Genomic DNA, 17,705 nt, shown 5'->3' on the forward strand with positions numbered 1-17,705 from the left:
TGTCTTCTGTTGCGTGAGGCGATGTTTGTCCAAAGGGCAAGCGCTGCAGCGAAGCATCCCAGGCCCCAGGTCACAGCCTGTCTGCCTCTGGGTGTCAGAGACCGTCACCGTCTACACCCGCACGGCACCTCGTGCTCTCCCCAGGCAGCCAGGCCATGCTGCCCTGCAGAGCTGGGCGTCTCTTCTCCCTGGATTTGACGTGAGTACTGTGACTAAGTACACTAACAGTACTGAGATCTTCAAAACTGGAGAAAAGAAGCTGTGAAGAACAGTATCCTCTTAGACACAACAGACCCCACAGAACACTGCAGCACACAAGTTGGCCTAAACTTTTTAACTGTCTACCAAAACAAAGCCTGGAAGATAACCAATTGGACATTTAAGTATCACACATTATTTCTTGAATAGAAATGTTTAAGGAAAATTTAACAAATTTAAAGAAACCCAAATGACTTGCTGATGGATTCAGTTCAGTTCCATGGCTCAGTCGTGTCTGACTCTTTGCAACCCCATGAATTGCAGCATGCCAGGTCTCCCTGTCCATCACCAGCCCCCAGAGTTCACCGAACTCATGTCCATCGAGTTGGTGATACCATCCAGCCATCTCATCCTCTGTCGTCCCCTTCTCCTCTTGCCCGCAATCCCTCCCAGCATCAGAGTCTTTTCCAATGAGTCAACTCTTTGCATGAGGTGGCCAAAGTATTGGAGTTTTAGCTTTAGCATCAGTCCTTCCAAAGAACACCCAGGACTGATCTCCTTTAGAATGGATTAACTTTCCCTAAAAGTGTATGGGTTCTTCACACTGAAGAAAGGAGAATTTTATATGAATATGGCAGGGCAGCAAAAGCTGTAACAAAACAGTTAGAACTTTAAGACCACAGGGACAAAGGATCCCTGGGAAATTGACCAGAAGGGGTCACTGAAAGTTGCTACAGGCAGATAGAGTTTCAGGTCAGTTTAGTCGCTCAGTCCTGTCCGACTCTTTGTAACCCCATGGACTGCAGCACCCCAGGCCTCTCTGTCCATCACCAACTCCCAGAGTTTACTCAAACTCATGTCCATTGAGTCAGTGATGCTATTCAACCATCTCATCCTCTGTCACCCCCTTATCCTCCTGCCCTCAATCTCTCCCAGCATCAGGGTCTTTTCAAATGAGTCAGCTCTTTGCATCAGGTGGCTAAAGTATTGGAGTTTCAGCTTTGACATCAGTCCTTCTAATGAATATTCAGGACTGATTTCCTAAGATAGAGCTTAGGTCAAGATAATTCATACCATCTACCCTGAATCAAGCAATAAGCTAAAAATGCTTACTTTTCCAGCTCTGATTGAACCACTGTTTCCAGAGCCCTAATCAAAATCATTAGTCTTATTGTCAGTTCAGCTACACTGGAAGCTAGATTGACCTTTTTGATCTACTTTTAGAAAATACTACTATATTAGTAAATAAACATGTAAGTTATATAGAGCATATAAGTAAATACATAATTTTGAATGACAAAATTATAGTAAACCCTTGTCTTAAATTCTGTGTATTCTTGCCATCTCTTCTTAATATCTTCTGCTTTGTTAGGTCCATACCATTTCTGTCCTTTATCGAGCCTATCTTTGCATGAAATGTTCCTTTGGTATCTCTGATTTTCTTGAAGCAGAAGATATTAAGAAGAGATGGCAAGAATACACAGAAGAACTGTACAAAAAAGATCTTCACAACCCAGATAATCACGATGGTGTGATCACTCACCTAGAGCCAGACATCCTGGAATGTGAAGTCAAGTGGGCCTTAGAAAGCATCACTACGAACAAAGCTAGTGGAGGTGATGGAATTCCAGTTGAGCTATTCCAAATCCTGAAAGATGATGCTGTGAAAGTGCTGCACTCAATATGCCAGCAAATTTGGAAAACTCAGCAGTGGCCACAGGACTGGAAAAGGTCAGTTTTCATTCCAATCCCAAAGAAAGGCAATGCCAAAGAATGCTCAAACTACCGCACAATTGCACTCATCTCACATGCTGGTAAAGTAATGCTCAAAATTCTCCAAGCCAGGCTTCAGCAATATGTGAACCTTGAACTTCCTGATGTTCAAGCTGGTTTTAGAAAAGGCAGAGGAACCAGAGATCAAATTGCCAACATCCACTGGATCATAGAAAAAGCAAGAGAGTTCCAGACAAGCATCTATTTCTGCTTTATTGACTATGCCAAAGCCTTTGACTGTGTGGATCACAAGAAACTGTGAAAAATTCTGAAAGAGATGGGAATACCAGACCACCTGACCTGCCTCTTGAGAAATTTGTATGCAGGTCAGAAAGCAACAGTTAGAACTGGACATGGAACAACAGACTGGTTCCAAATAGGAAAAGGAGTATGTCAAGGCTGTATACTGTCACCCTGTTTATTTAACTTGTATGCAGAGTACATCATGAGAAACACTGGACTGGAAGAAACACAAGCTGGAATCCAGATTGCCGGGAGAAATATCAATCACCTCAGATATGCAGATGACACCACCCTTATGGCAGAAAGTGAAGAGGAACTAAAAAGCCTCTTGATGAAGGTGAAAGTGGAGAGTGAAAAAGTTGGCTTAAAGCTCAACATTCAGAAAATGAAGATCATGGCATCCGGTCCCATCACTTCATGGGAAATAGATGGGGAAACAGTGGAAACAGTGTCAGACTTTATTTTTCTGGGCTCCAAAATCACTGCAGATGGTGACTGCAGCCATGAAATTAAAAGACGCTTACTCCTTGGAAGGGAAGTTATGACCAACCTAGATAGCATATTCAAAAACAGAGACATTTCTTTGCCAACAAAGGTTCGTCTAGTCAAGGCTATGGTTTTTCCAGTGGTCTTGTATGGATGTGAGAGTTGGACTGTGAAGAAGGCTGAGCACTGAAGAATTGATGCTTTTGAACTGTGGTGTTGGAGAAGACTCTTGTGAATCCCTTGGACTGCAAGGAGATCCAACCAGTCCATCCTAAAGGAGATCAGTCCTGGGTGTTCTTTGGAATGACTGATGCTGAAGCTGAAACTCCAATACTTTGGCCACCTCACGCAAAGAGTTGACTCATTGGAAAAGATTCTGATGCTGGGAGGGATTAGGGGCAGGAGGAGAAGGGGACGACAGAGGATGAGATGGCTGGATGGCATCACTGACTCGATGGACGTGAGTCTGAGTGAACTCCAGGAGCTGGTGATGGACAGGGAGGCCTGGTGTGCTGCGATTCATGGGGTCCCAAAGAGTCAGACACGACTGAGCGACTGATCTGATCTGATCTGTCTTAAATTCTACACTATCAGAAATCCTTTACCTGTGATTATTATTTCAAAAAGAACTATATTAAAAATATAAGCATATTTTGCTTTGGAAAATTAAATTTAAAACCCTATACACTGAAAAAATGAGACATTAAAAAGACCTAGAAAGACTTGGAAAGATAAATATTTCAAGGGGCCTCAAATTTAAAAACCAATGTAACTCACTTTTATCCTCTCCTGAGTATTGCTGCTGCTGTTGCTTATTTAATGCTCCTGAAAAAGTTTGTCACTTCTTTTCATGTTACTTTCCATCAGCCGATGTAATAATACCCAATCTTTTATTAATATGAAGCTTTGTTTTATGTGTCAGTGCTCAGCTCAGTCACTCAGTAATGTCTGACTCTTTTGCAAACCCCTGGTCTGTAACCCACCAGGCTCCTCTGCCCATGGAATTTTCCAGGCAAGAATACTGGAGTAGGTTGCCATTCCCTTCTCCAGGGGATCTTCCTGACCCAGGGGTCAAATCCGTGTCTCTTGTGACTCCTGCACTGGCAAGAGGACTCTTTACCACTGTGTCACCTGGGAAGCACCTTGCAAATGCTTTCATGTGCTTTTTCTCATCATTTTCTCTATTTTACATATTAGAAAATTGAAGCTTGCAGAGGATTAGTGAAACTGATAGTTAATAAATGTAGACTGCAAATCTAAATCTACTCCAAAGTCTGGGCACTTAAACTGTGATAAAATTTCTCCATAAATGACTAAGTTAGATCAGCTTAACTCTTAAGAAAAAGAAATTCAACTTCCTAAGTACATTGCAATGTTATTAAATACAATGATGTCTAGTCATCTTAAAGAGTTAATAAACAAAGGTAACCCAAATTGAACAATTTACAAAGTCTCTAATCAGTTCTTTCCAAAAATGTCAGATTATGAAGCACAATGAAATTTTAAGGAACAATTTCACATTAAATAAAACTAAAGAAATGTGACAATTAAAACTAAGAAGTTATCTTGGAGTAAATTACGGTCTGGGGAGCTGGAGGGAGAATGTAGGTATAAAGAACATTAATAGGTCAATTCAAGATAAATATGGACTGTAGATTAGATAACAGTATTTATCAATGGTAATGTAATATGTATCAATATTTATCAATGATTTCTGATTTTTATGATTTTCCTATAGTACAATAGAAGTTTTTGTGCTAGTTTTGCAGAAGCTTTAAATTATTTCAAATTATATCAAAATAAAAAGTGACTGATAAAAGCAAACAAATAAGGCAAATGGGAAGAAAACGATTGATAAAGCTTTATGGTTTATATATTGTGGCAAATACATACGCCAGGGTAAATAAAAAGGAAATGAGTAAATATATTGCTTTAACTGTATTATTATTTGAAAAAGAATATTATGAATTCCCTGTAGTGTATCTCCAGGTACATTATAGTTGTTTTCTTTTTCTTTTTTTTAAGAATCTTTCAGAGCTTTGCATAAGAAGATTTGACTAATACTTTAAGAGTTTATTAACTTATGCTCAACTAATCTTGAATTACAATGTAAATCCCTTGAGAGAATATGATAGCCATGTAAATGCTATATAAATGCACTTGTAATTTTAAAACTTCATATTAACCTCCCCTATACTACAATTCTATGTATTATTTACTAGATTGACAAAAGCACAAATGTCTAAAAACACACGCTGTTTGAAGGTGTGGGAAACACTTTCGTGTATTACTGGTATGAATAGAAAGTGGATTTAGCCTGTATATAACTAGAGATTATTATACTAAGTGAAATAAGTCAGACAAATATATGATATCACTCATATGTGGATCTAACTTTTAAAAATGGTTCAAATGAACTTATATTCAATACAGAGATAGATCTACAGACACAGAAGACAAATTTATGGTTACCAAAGGGGAAACATGATGGAGAGGGATACATCAGCAGCTTGGGATTAACTTGTGCAGAGTTAAAGTGAAAGTGTTAGTCACTCAGACACTCAGTTGTGTCTGACTCTGCGATCCCATGGACTGTAGCCCACCAGGCTCCTCTGTTCTTGGGATTCTCCAGGCAAGAATACTGGAGTGGGTTGCCATTCCCTTCCCCAGACGATTGTCCTGACCCAGGGATTGAGCCTGCGGCTCCTGCACTGCACTCAGGTTCTTCACTGTCTGAGCTACCAGGGAAATCACTATATAGAGAATAGATAACCAACTAGGACCTACTGTATAGCACAGGGAACTCTACTCAGTATTCCACAATAACCTCTGTGGGTAAAGAAGCTGAAAATGAATACATTTGTATGTATGACTGAATCACCATGCTCTACACCTGAAACTAACAGAACAATGTAAATCAACTATATTCCAACAACACTGCACAGAAGAAAAGAGATTTAGCTCAATGGGAAGAATTGGGCAGTATCTAGCAAAACGGAGAAGGCAGTGGCATCCCACTCCAGTACTCTTGCCTGGAAAATCCCATGGACAGAGGAGCCTGGTGGGCTGCAGTCCATGGGGTCGCTAAGAGTCGGACACGACTGAAGTGACTTCACTTTCACTTTTCACTTTCATGCGCTGGAGAAGGAAATGGCAACCCACTCCAGTGTTCTTGCCTGGAGAATCCCAGGGACGGGGGAGCCTAGTGGGCTGCCGTCTATGGGGTCGCTAAGAGTCGGACACGACTGAAGCGATTTAGCAGCAACAGCAGCAGCAAAACATTATATGTGTTTAACCTTTGACAAGAAGATACCGTTTTAGGAATTTACCCTTAAGATACACTTCCAAAAATAAAATTAAAAGACAGACTCCACATACAAGAGATTATATAAATAACTGTTCACCACAAAATGAAATAACCATACAGCTTTCACAAAACCATGAAATAAATTTTTTTGAACTCGTATATAGTGCTAACCCTAACCCTAATTTCAAGGATAGGATCTTTAAGTGAAAAAAAAAAATTAAGTTTAATAAATATCTATAATTCACTTCTTTTTTGGATAAGAATGAATGAGAAGGAATAGTTAATAGGTATTGTCTAAATTTTGAAAAATAAATATAGGAGGTGAAATCCTGAAGCTAATGAAACTAGCAACTGGCTGAGGGTGGGTGACCATGGCACAGAAATGGACAAGAAAACATGGGTTCCTGAGAAAAATGCTGATTCCAGGGCTAAGGCAGGAAAAGAATAAGCCACAAAAGCCTTCTTGTCACAGAAAGTGAGGAACTTAACAGTTATAGGAATATATCGAAAGTATCCTGGCCAGCCTGAATAGGCCCCAGTGGCCACATGAGGGATCGTTTGGGTAGCAACATGAATAAGAACATAACACACTGCAAAAAAAAAAAAAAAAGGAAGCCAATAGCTCTATTTTTATTAAATAAAAAATAGTTACAAAGAGAAGGAAAAAAAATCTCTTCCTGTGGATAAATACCAATGAGCAAATATTGAAAAACATTACAATTAAGGGGGGGTTCAGGTTGGGGGTGACACGTGCATCCGTGGCTGATTCATGTCGTGGTTTGGAAAAAACCACCACACTATTGCAAAGTAATTATCCTCCAATTAAAACAAAGTAATTAATTTTTTAAGAAGACAAAATATGTACTGCTTTTCACCAATCACAGTAATAACAGAAATAATCAATGGGTGCTAATAATATTAATGGATTTATGTAGAACTCAATATTCATATCCTCATCATTTCCCCCACAGGTTACTTATTAAAAAGAACGTGTACAATGAATGAACCTGAGAGATAAGCCTTATCGAGGTGATCAAGCCAAGTATCCCCAAACAGTGGAAGAAACTGACATCACACTCTGTACAGAGGACACAAAGTCACCTTTGTAACATGTCTGGCAGAAGTGTTTCACCTCAACTGAGTTCTCAATTCACTGAGAACATTAGACGAAGCCATATCGAGGTGCTTTCTTCAGGTTGGAACCATTTGAGTCTAATTATTTTCAGATATTGCTAAAATTCTGTCAAGATGTTTCTCCCTCACTTCAATTAGTTGTAGTAAATTTAGTTTTGATTTATTAGCAACACTTCTCTCGTAGCTCAGGTAGAGAATCTGCCTGCAATGCAGGAGACTCAGGTTCGATTCGTGGGTTGGGAAGATCCCCTGGAGAAGGAAATGGCAATCCCCTCCAGTATTCTTATCCTGGGAAATACCATGGACAGGGAGCCTAGTGGTCTACAGCCCATAGGGTTGCAAGAGTCGCACACAACTTAGTGACGAAACCACAACCACCATCACAAACCTTTACTTTTATTAACAGACTAAGGGGAGTAACAATTGAATGCAGTGTGTGTTCCTACTATATCAAGAATTCCGTTGGACTAATGGAGGAATTTGAATATGGACTATAATATCAAATAATTATTATTTTCAAAGTTGTATTTCCTGATTGGGATAATTTTAGTTTGGTAATGTAGAAGAATATTCATGCTTTTTTAAGGTCCATGATGAAGTATTGGAGAAAGACAAAGCATCATAAAATGTTATTCTTTGGTGCATATACTATTCTTGCAATTCTTATATAGGTTTAAACTTTTAAAAATAAAAAATCAGTGCACAGAACTATATAGCAATATAAATACAATTATACTTTAAAGGTGTTTTAAATTTTCTTAAACATTCAGATCAGATCAGGTCAGTTGCTCAGTCGTGTCCGACTCTTTGTGACCCCATGAATCACAGCATGCCAGGCCTCCCTGTCCATCACCAACTCCCGGAGTTCACTGAGACTCACATCCATTGAGTCAATGATGCCATCCAGCCATCTCATCCTCTGTTGTCCCCTTCTCCTCCTGCCCCCAATCCCTCCCAGCATCAGAGTCTTTTCCAATGAGTCAACTCTTGAGGTGGCCAAAGTATTGGAGTTTCAGCTTTAGCATCAGTCGTTCCAAAGAACACCCAGGACTGATCTCCTTTAGGATGGACTGGTTGGATCTCCTTGCAGTCCAAAGGACTCTCAAGAGTCTTTTCCAACACCACAGTTCAAAAGCATCAATTCTTTGGCGCTCAGCCTTCTTCACAGTCCAACTCTCACATCCACACGTGACCACAGGAAAAACCATAGCCTTGACTAGATGGACCTTTGTTGGCAAAGTAATGTTTCTGCTTTTCAATATGCTATCTAGGTTGGTCATAACTTTCCTTCCAAGGAGTAAGCGTCTTTTAATTTCATGGCTGCAGTCACCATCTGCAGTGATTTTGGAGCCCCAAAAAATAAAGTCTGACACTGTTTCCACTGTTTCCCCATCTATTTCCCATGAAGTGGTGGGACCAGATGCCATGATCTTCGTTTTCTGAATGTTGAGCTTTAAGCCAACTTTTTCACTCTCCGATTTCACTTTCATCAAGAGGCTTTTTAGTTCCTCTTCACTTTCTGCCATAAGGGTGGTGTCATCTGCACATCTGAGGTTATTGATATTTCTCCCGGCAATCTTGATTCCAGTTTGTGTTTCTTCCAGTCCAGCGTTTCTCATGATGTACTCTGCATATAAGTTAAATAAACAGGGTGACAATGTACAGCCTTGACATACTCCTTTTCCTATTTGGAACCAGTCTGTTGTTCCACGTCCAGTTCTAACTGTTATTTTAGCTTTGTTTACTTTTCCTTTTTTTTTTTAATTATTTCTATCTTAATTGGAAATTTTAAATATATTTCTCACTTCTCAAAAGTGATTTTAAAACTCTGGCATCTCAACTCAAAAGTGATTTTTATGTAGTCTTGGAAAAAGTCCCATAGCTATTTTTTGAGTTCTTTTAATTCATTAATGAGATATTGTTACCTCATTAACAGCAGAACCAAAATATTTCCAGCTTAGCATATGTTAAATCACTAATGAGAACATATGCATACTACTACATGCAAAATAGATAACTAAAAAGCACCTACTGGATAGCACAGGAAACACTGCCCAGTATTCTGCAATGGCCCATACGGAAAAACAATCTAAAAAAGAGGCGATATATGTATGCATATAACTGATTCATTTGGCTGTACATCTCATGCTAATATAACATTGCAAATAAACTGTACTCAAATAAAATTTTTTTAAAAATCACAATAAATGGTCTTTGACCAAAATGTAAAAGTATCACTTTTAAGCATCAGCAAGTCTTTCTTTTACTTCCCTGTATGACTCACTTAAAGGATAAATCACACACACCCTCTGTTTCCTGCTGATTAGAAGTTGCTTCTAGCACAAAGCACATGAGAAAAATCACAAATGTTTCCCAGAAACCCACAGAGCAATGTTGTTCCAACTTTGCAGAACATTACCAAAAACATCTCTCTGAACCACAGGTACCTGGAGTGGATGTCAGAAGACATCGCAAATTTTGAATTAACATGATTTCATCTTTTTCCTTCATTATGGAAACTGCTCACCTGTGAGGTGATCATTTGCAGAGCCCAGCTAACCAAGATCATTTAAGCAAAACGAATATCCAGTTACCTACTGCTAGTTGGACTATGAAGAAAGCTGAACGCCGAAGAATTGATGCTTTTGAACTGTGGTGTCGGAGAAGACTCTTGAGAGTCCCTTGGACTGCAAGGAGATCCAACCAGTCCATTCTAAAGGAGATCAGTCCTGGGTGTTCTTTGGAACGACTGATGCTAAAGCTGAAACTCTTAATACTTTGGCCACCTCGTGCGAAGAGTTGACTTATTGGAGAAGACTCTGATGCTGGGAGGGATTGGGGGCAGGAGGAGAAGGGGATGACAGAGGATGAGACGGCTGGATGGCATCACTGACTCAATGGACATGAGTCTGAGTGAACTCCGGGAGATGGTGATGGACAGGGAGGCCTGGCATGCTGCAATTCATGGGGTCGCACAGAGTCAGACACGACTGAGCGACTGAACTGACTGACTGACTGAAGGTGCTTCAGTCATGTGTGACTCTGTGCGACCCTATGGACTGCAGCCTGCCAGGCTCCTCTGTCCATGGGATTCTCCAGGCAAGAAGAGTGGAGTGGGTCACCATGCCCTCCTCCAAGGGATCTTCCCCACCCAGGGATTGAACCCACATCTCTTATATCTCTTGCATTGACGAGCAGGTTCTTTACCACCAGCGCCACCTGGGAAGCCCAAAAATACCCAGTTAGATCTGTGAATTTTTGTGCTAAGGAGGTTTACATAGAAACATAGGATTGGTTTGTGTTCTGCAGAGGCGGTGTGAGAACAGAAGGTTTCGGAGCTTTCGACACGATCACAGAAAGGATCCACAGATATTGTCTGGCATACAAGAAACCTGACCCAGGGTACTATAAAAAGCCAACCATCAGAGAAACAACCGACAGAAAACCTACAGTCAATACTAAGAAGTAAGTGGTGTAAGAAGTAGAAAGAGTGAACAGACCAAATTAAGAAATACATCTATATCTTCTGAGTATTTCAAAACTAATACTTTATGAGTTTTATGACCTCATAAACAAACAAAAAAATTTAGAAAACAAAAAAGATTCAGCAGATGGTGGCATGGAGTTTGTAAAAATATTCTGCAAATTTAGTTTTGTCGCATGTCTGTAAGGGTTTCCTAGGTGGCACAGTGATAAAGAATCTGCCTGCCAATGCAGGAGACATAAGAGATGCAGGTTCGATTCCAGGTCAAAAGGTCCCCTGGAATAGGAAATGGCGGCGTACTCCAGTATTTCTTGCCTGGAAAATCCCATGGACAGAGGAGCCTGGCAGGCTACAGTCCACAGAGTTGCAAAGAGTTGAACATGACTGAGTGACTGAGCACACAAAAAAACTGAATTATCTCCTTAGCACATCATCCAAGGCCCGAATAAACTTGTGCTGGCTGAGTGGATAACTGAACGAGTAGACAAATGCCTCTCTAGGATTGCCTGTGCCAAGAGGACTTCTGTTCCTGATGCCACCAGTAAACACTCTTGAATCTAAGATTTACAAAAAGTGGCTTCATTGGGGTCAGAGTTCACCGCAGAAGTGAAAAGTACCACTTTCTTTTTCACATTCCTCTTACATGGATCCCATAATATTGCTGACTTATGATACCAATGCCTAACAGACAGTTTATGAAGTAGCTATTTCAAATATATATTTTTAATCCCCACTCCACTGCCCTCTGGCTCAAATACTGGAAGAAATAGAAGGGGGAAAGGGAAGCAGTAGAGCTAACGTTAACATGGTCAACACAGACACCAGACTCGCCCGTCTTCTATCATCTCCACCTGTTCTCAGGTTTATTTTTCTAACTCTTTCTTTGGATGAGTTTTTACTTGGAAGACTCCTTAAATATCATGCTAAGAGGATCCACAGGCCCACTAATCATCATCACATATAACTGACCTTATATGACTATTATTTAGTTTCAAGTCCAAATTCCCCTATCACAAGTGGTTTTATTAAATATCTGTTTTACCGTCACAATTAAGAAAGTACTACCATTGTAAGGTTTACGTTTATATTTCTCCATTAGTAACAAAATAATCTCTGAAAATGAGATTAGGACAAGTCTGCTGTTGCTAAGTCACTTCAGTCGTGTCCAACTCTGTGCGACCCCATGGGATTCTCCAGGCAAGAACACTGGAGTGGGTTGCCATTTCTTTCTCCAATGCATGAAAGTGAAAAGTGAAAGTGAAGTCACTCAGTCGTGTCCGACCCTCAGCGACCCCATAGACTGCAGCCCACCAGGCTCCTCTGTCCATGGGATTTTCCAGGCGAGAGTGCTGGAGTGGGGTGCCATTGCCTTCTCCGAATAGTCTCTCTAGGACACTCATATCAGGTGACTCGGTTCTGAGACGCTTCAGTTTCTGCAGGTCTCCATTCATCATCAAACGTCTGGGGAAGAAATATCCTTTTGGCCCAGGCACAGTTAGCATCTCTGTGGGCACCTGAGTTCAGTCCCTCAGTTGTGTTCGACTCTTCTGCAACCCCATGGACTATAGCCCGTCAGGCTCCTCTGTCCATGGAATTTTCCAGGCAAGAACACTTGAGTAGGGTGCCATTGCTTTCTCCGAGGACAAGTCTAGCAATAGATAATATGATATTTGCAAAGTTTTAAATGCCATTCATTTCTTCATGCAACTATGCATTCAACAAATGAATACTGACCATCATTTTTCAGCCAGGTATTGACCATCAATTTTTTAAACTATTAATTTTTTAGTAGAGACTCACACTTTGGCCAATGAAGTGACTTAGAACAGTGAAGCCATGTGTTGAGTAGCAAACAGCACGTTGGGAATACCACACCTTAGAACAAAGTTTACTCAGGTGTGAAGCAGTAAAAGGTTCTCTGCCAAGGGGCTTCCTGGACCTACTTAGTTAGTTCTTGGAAATCCCCAGTTGTCTTGTGACTATGATCTCTACTTCATTAGTATGTATATTGCCTCCAATACATCCAGAAATGGGTTGGGATAGATCAGTGTTTTGAGATTCTTGCTGTAAATTCAATTTCAGTAAAAAAAATTTTATGGTATATGGGAAGTAGAATACCTTCTTCTGTGTTCAAAATAGGATGAAATTATAAGAAAGATTTACTATAGGAATATTTTTCCAACTAAGCACAAAATTCTTTCTCCAAATGAAATGTTACCCATGTAGCAGCTCAGATTCCAGTTTGACACTCTAGACATGTTGGTTCAACACTTCCAAACCCTAAAATTCTGCACCACAGGAAAGTCAGACTCTCCTGTTGTATTTATACAAATGTCTGTGATGACATTTTCATGGACTTCTCTGCCTCAGTAACCCTTTTCAAGAGAACTGCCCCTTAAGTAGAATGTTAAATATTTTTTTCAGCACTGGTAGAAATAGAAGTTATGAGCAACATTCATAATTCAATAAGTTCTATTCACTAAAAAAGTAGAGTCAGGTCTTACGTCACAGAAACACCATAATTTCCAATGGAAGAGTAAGCATCACCATTTGGTCGTCCTACCAAAGAAAAGCTTTATTGACCCACCTTCACCAAGTCTCAGCCTCTATTCTGGTTTTTTTTTTTTTTTCTCTCTCTCTCTCTTTCCTTATCTTCTCACCCATCCTCAACAGATTTCTCTACAGTACAGAAGTATTTTTTCTTTATTAGACAAAACAATTAAGCATGCCTTTCTCTTAACTACTAAACAAACTTAAAATGATCCTGTGAATACTGGTCCCCACCTCTTATTGTGCAAGGAAACTCAATATGGAAACAGGTCAATTAGAGAATCATTTTTAGTTAAACTGGGGGTGAGCCCTGAGAAATCTACCTTCTCTCTCCAACCCCTTCCCCCAGGGTTAAATGAATTTCACAGAACTACTTGAAAATAACTTCCTAAGAGGCTGTTCCACTACATTTGCAAATCTGAAAGCTGCCATAGCATGACAGTGACGTCATCTTGGATAAAAAAGTTTAAGCAGTGACTGCTGTGATTGCTGTGTGGTGTTCAGCAGTGTCCAACTCTTTTCAACCCCATGGACTGTAGCCTGCCAAGTCCTCTGTCCATGGGATTTCCCAGGCAGGAATACTGGAGTGGGTTGCCATTTCCCAACCCAGGGATCGAACCCATGTCTCTTATGTCTCCTTTATTGGCAGGCAGATTCCTTACCACTGGTGCCAGCTGGGGACCCGAAGCAGTCACACGAAGTGAACTGAAAGTTGCTCAGTCATGTCTGACTCTTTGCGACCCCATGGACTCTACAGTCCATGGAATTCTCCAGAATACTGGACTGGGTATCCTATCCCTTCTCCAGAGGATCTTCCTGGAATTGAACTGGGACCTCCTGCATTGCTGGCAGCTTCTTTACCATCTGAACTATGAGGCAAGCCCAACTGAGCTATGAGGGAAGCAGTAAAATAGTTGATTAAAAATTGGTGGAAAGCTCATGATCTTTGATTTATCTAATCATGCCAATATAGCCAACACACACACACACACACACACACACACACACACACACACAATCCTTTAGCTCTACTGAAATATTAGTGTGAATAAGATCAAATCTCTTTAAGACTTGAAAAACAAAAAGACTACAACAAATAAGAAAGTAACCAAGAAAAGATGCCTTTTATATACATATATTGAATGTTCATAAATTCTAATTAAGCATATTTTAGAGTTGAAGATACTGTACTTTTTATGGTTCCTAAGAATCCATTGTCAGTACCACAAGCTATTTCTCTTTTTCCTTTGTTTATTCATTGAGTCTGACAGTTACTTTTCTTGTTATAGTGAACTTGGAAAGCTAAAATTTTTATGATACTCATCTCTAGCACTACTAAACAGTAAAAAGCGAACACTTGTTGAGTGCTTTTAATGTGCTAGACATATTATCTCCATTTGAGGAAAGAGGAAAATAAAGAAGCTTATAGAGATTAGATAGTGGCACGTAATTGCTCCTTACCAGGAGCAAGGCAGGCTCCGAGCAAGGTACAGAGCAGGAACGTGAACCCAGCTTGAAATCCAGGCATCCAAACCTGAGAGCAGAAACAGTTCAGAGACTTGCACTGATGCAGACTTTTACTCTGCTTTCCACTGAAGAAAAAGTTCGCCTCCTTCATGGTTTAATAGAAGAAGAAATCTGTAAATAGTTACAAAAATTTGATTCAATAAACTTTCAGGCACCCAGAAATAGCCAAACCTTATAATTACACAATGATGAACAGTACAGCAAACTAGAAGGTATTCCACTTTAATTTCATAATTTCAATAACCTTGTGAGATAGACATTTTTATTATTTCTCTACTTTTGGTTGCACTGGGTCTTCACTGCTGCAGGTAGGCTTCCTCCAGTTGAGATGAGCAGGGGCTCTTGTCTGGTTGCAGGGATGGGCTTCTCTCTGCCACGGCTTCTCTGGTCTCAGAACACCACCCCGAGGGCATACAGACCTCAGTAGTTGCGGCATGCAGTGAAACAGATCTTATTATCTGAGGAGGCCTTACAAATAGCTGAGAAAAGAAGAGAAGCGAAAAGCAAAGAAGAAAAGGAAAGATATACCCATTTGAATGCAGAGTTCCAAAGAATAGCAAGGAGAGAGAAGAAAGCCTTCCTCAGTGATCAATGCAAAGAAATAGAAGAAAACAATAGAATGGGAAAGACTAGAGATCTCTTCAAGAAAATTAGAGATACCAAGAAAACATTTCATGCAAAGATGGGCTCGATAAAGGACAGAAGTGGTATGGACCTAACAGGAGATATTAGGAGATATTAAGAAGAGGTGGCAAGAATACACAGAAGAACTATACAAAAAAGATCTTCATGACCCAGATAATCACAATGGTGTGATCACTTACCTAGAGCCAGACATCCTGGAATGTGCAGTCAAGTGGGCCTTAGGAAGCATCACTAAGAACAAAGCTAATGGAGGTGATGGAGTTCCAGTTGAGCTATTTCAAATCCTGAAAGATGATGCTGTGAAAGTGCTGCACTCAATATGCCAGCAAATTTGGAAAACTCAGTAGTGGCCACAGGACTGGAAAAGGTTAGTTTTCATTCCCAAAGAAAATCCCAATCCCAAAGAAAAGCAATGCCAAAGAAAGGCAATGCCAGAGAATGTTCAGACTACTGCACAATTGCACTCATCTCACAGGCTTGCAAAGTAATGCTCAAAATTCTCCAAACCAGGTTTCAACAGTACATGAACCATGAACTTCCAGATATTCAAGCTGGATTTAGAAAAGGCAGAAGAACCAGAGATCAAATTGCCAACATCCATCCTAAAGGAAATCAGTCCTGAATATTCATTGGAAGGATTGATACTGAAGCTGAAACTCCAATATTTGGCCACCCTGATGTGAAGAACTAACTCATGTGTAAAGACAGTAATGCTGGGAAACATTGAAGCGGGAGGAGAAGGTGACGACAGAGGATGAGATGGTTGGATGGCATCATCAACTCAATGGACTGAGTTTGAGTAAACTCCAGGAGTTGGTGATGGACAGGGAGGCCTGGTGTCCTAGAGTCCATGGGGTCTCAAAGAGTCGGACACGACTGAGTGACTGAACTGAACTGAACTGTAACAGAATTTGGTTACAGTCAGTAAGTCAAAGGAAATCTTCGGAATGGAAATCTACCAGATATTTTTTTCTCCAGCTTGTTTCTTTCCCTTACAATTATACAGTCTCAACTGCGTTTGTTATTGTAGCTCTGTCTTGTCCTTGGTTACGTGAATCTGTTTGGAAACACAATGTGTACATTGATGGAGGGTGAAACAGCACTGCTAGCTAGATTACCTTCTCCTGGTTGGCATTTTCTTGGTGAGAAGTGACATAACCTAGGCAAGTTTTCTGAACATACTTAAAGCATGCTATCTGGTCAGTGTGGAATACCCTTAAACTTTACAGACAGAGTTGTAAATATATTTACAAATTTTATTTAATCATAGAAGTATGTCTTTTTGTTTCCGTTTATTCTCAACTCTTACGTAAGCCTTGCTCTTTTATAGTTAGAACAAAGAATAAGACATAACTTTTGGCTTAAAATGACAAAGAATTTTTAAAAATAAAAAGTAAGCATGCAGTGGTGCTGATAATATGTGGTTTGGATATAGAAGAGACTTTCATTTCCTGCAACATGATTTTCAGATTTCCTGAACATTTTAATAAGAAATAAAGATAGGGTAAAACATAATGTGTAATATGTGTAAAATAAAGTACAGAACATACACATTTAAAACTCAGGATGGTTTTACGAGGACAGAAAGGATAGCCCTACAGGTCAAAAAGGAAAAGTAACTAACTTGATAAGAAAATATGTGAAACGATGCTGAGCCTTGCTGGCGCTTGCTCTTCTGAGAGTGCTTGCTAGTCTGGGTAACTAAGGGACTGAGTACCCTACACAGATGAGGCGGAACCACTGTGTGCATTTCATGATATTTCCAAAACAGAAACCTCACACCTAACCCTGTTTTAAAGACAGCTTAAAGACTGTGAGAACCAAGAGTTACTTAGAAAACGTAGATGAGCTTTCTCGTTCACTTTTCTGTGTACCTGACTTTCACTTTGTTGGCCTGAGGCATCCTCTGTCTAGACGGAGAACAGGATTTCTTACAGGGAAATGCAAAGAAAAAGAATATATGAATATTCAATTCTGGGAAGTAGAGTTACTCAGTGAGGCTACAGTAGTCTTTCAGATCAGCCTACTGTATTAAGATTTTTTCCCCAAATATCCTAGTGGCCACCTTAACACATGAAAGCCCAAGACTGGTCTTTCCGAATCTTAGAGTTAAGAGATCTCCTTTAGAAGGGCTCTTCCACCTAGACAATAGAAGAGAGACGGTATTAAAAAAAAAAAAGTAAAAGAAGATTTCTTTTTCTAGCCTGCAGGTTGATAAGAAGAACAAGGGAGTGATGTACACGTCACTCATTATCCTTCCTGGGCTTTGTTCTCAAGAGGGCCCTAGCAATCTGCAGACCAGAGAGGCAACCTCCTACTGAAGGACACTGCAAGGATGCTCCACGGACCCAGGACCGG

General features: G+C 40.1%; 1 long non-coding RNA gene across 1 annotated transcript; it reads left to right on the plus strand.

Moving 5' to 3' along the window:
- Positions 1–7,094: 7,094 nt before the first annotated feature.
- LOC139186979 (uncharacterized) lies at positions 7,095–17,655 on the plus strand. Its single transcript, XR_011570685.1, has 3 exons — positions 7,095–7,202; positions 10,451–10,606; positions 17,551–17,655. It is a non-coding gene; the product is annotated as an uncharacterized lncRNA (long non-coding RNA).
- Positions 17,656–17,705: the final 50 nt, after the last annotated feature.

Source organism: Bos indicus, chromosome 14 (assembly GCF_029378745.1).
Source record: "Bos indicus isolate NIAB-ARS_2022 breed Sahiwal x Tharparkar chromosome 14, NIAB-ARS_B.indTharparkar_mat_pri_1.0, whole genome shotgun sequence".
NCBI classification, from domain to species: domain Eukaryota; kingdom Metazoa; phylum Chordata; class Mammalia; order Artiodactyla; family Bovidae; genus Bos; species Bos indicus.